This window comes from Vulpes vulpes, chromosome 1 (genome assembly GCF_048418805.1).
Source record: "Vulpes vulpes isolate BD-2025 chromosome 1, VulVul3, whole genome shotgun sequence".
Lineage (NCBI taxonomy): Eukaryota > Metazoa > Chordata > Mammalia > Carnivora > Canidae > Vulpes > Vulpes vulpes.
In genome coordinates this window covers 155636558-155638224 of record NC_132780.1, presented here as the reverse complement: position 1 = coordinate 155638224, position 1667 = coordinate 155636558, and positions in this window count along the sequence as shown.

Below are 1667 nucleotides of genomic sequence, written 5' to 3'. Positions count from 1 at the left end.
GACCTTCCTAGCTGGGGGCTATAGTTTTAAAAAAGAAGTTCTTGTGGAGACATTTATCATGGGCTTGTACAAAGGAGGCAAATTTAGGGATCCCTAAATGTCTTCCAACCTCTATATTGTTCTCCTCCTTCCCATTGTAAATAATTCCTGGACAGGATAAGGGAGATTTCTTTTTTCTCTTTTCTTTTTTCCTTTCCTTTTCCTTTCCTTTCCTTTCCTTTCCTTTCCTTTCCTTTCCTTTCCTTTCCTTTCCTTTCCTTTCCTTTCCTTTCCTTTCCTTTCCCTTCCTTTCCTTTCTTTTCTTTCCTTCTTTTCTTTCTTTTCTTAGTCTTTATGGTTTCTAAAAATTTACTTTATTACCTGTAATAGACTTCACAGGTAATCTTTGACTGACAGGAAATATAATAGTATATCAGATTCAAGCAGTCCTTCAAACATTATTCTTTGTGGATATATTTTATACATATGTAAGAAAAAGACAGCTTTTGCAAATGGAAGTTCCTGGAAGAAATCCCATGTAGCATGGATTTTCATCTGCCTGTGAAGTTGAAAGGAATCTTTCTAGCATACTAAATCACGATGTGTTTCTTGAACAATACAAAGGACTGAAACGCAAGACTATTCATTCCTTTGCTTACTACCAAGTACAATTTTCATGTTAAGTCAAAGAAGAAATATGCAGGGTTAAGAGAAAGGCAGATTTGAATAATTTATATAAAGGATAGAAACCTAACATACACTCAAAATAATGTTTGACACTGGGGTTTCTTCTGAAAAGAGCTCACTTTATTAGATTTCAAGGAAAGCAAGCTTATTCTAAAGACTAATAGATTTATAACTTTTTCAACCAAAAAATTATCTCAATGAGGAGTATCTATAATTAAATTTAGAAATCAAATATTACAAACTGACAACAGCTTTTGGACCAAGAAACATATAGTTTTATATATTTTATGTTTTTTCTATATTATTTTCAAATTTGCAAACCTTAGAAGACTTTTTTTCCTGAAGTCTTTAAAAAAATCATCCCTAGTATAGCAATCTATTGTGTTTTGTGCTACTTCATTTAGCTCTACATAGTTCAAATAGATTAAACAGACTTTTCTAAATGGAAAAAAATATGAGCAAATTTAGATATTCACAAGCAATCTCAAAGTATTTTATAAAGTATAGCTAATCTTAAAATGAATGATCACATTGTTATTTCTTCTTCCAAATTTATACTATGAACTTTGGTATTAACACTTTTTTTGTGAGGATAAAATCTTTCATCCTTCTTACTAAGATGAAGATTAGCAACACATGTCTTATGCCAGAAACTGTTCTCCTGAGGTTGTTTTTTCATGAGTTCCATACAGAACACTGTGCTTGCTACTGTTCATGGTTGGTTAGAGCCACATCTCAGTCTATGAAGGGCTTCTACTGAGAAATTCACAATGAATTAATGAAATTTCAAGTTTTGTTACTATAGAGTGACACAATAAAATCCTCTGGGATCTGTATTAAATCAGAGGGTTTCACTACCCTCTGTGACTGAGTTGGTTTCATGCTACTGCACAATGAATAAGAATCTCTCAATAAAGCCACACCATGAGCTTCTATATATTGTACAGTAAATCAATAGCATTTTACAACAGAATTATATGGTAAGCTTCCCTGTGCTTTAC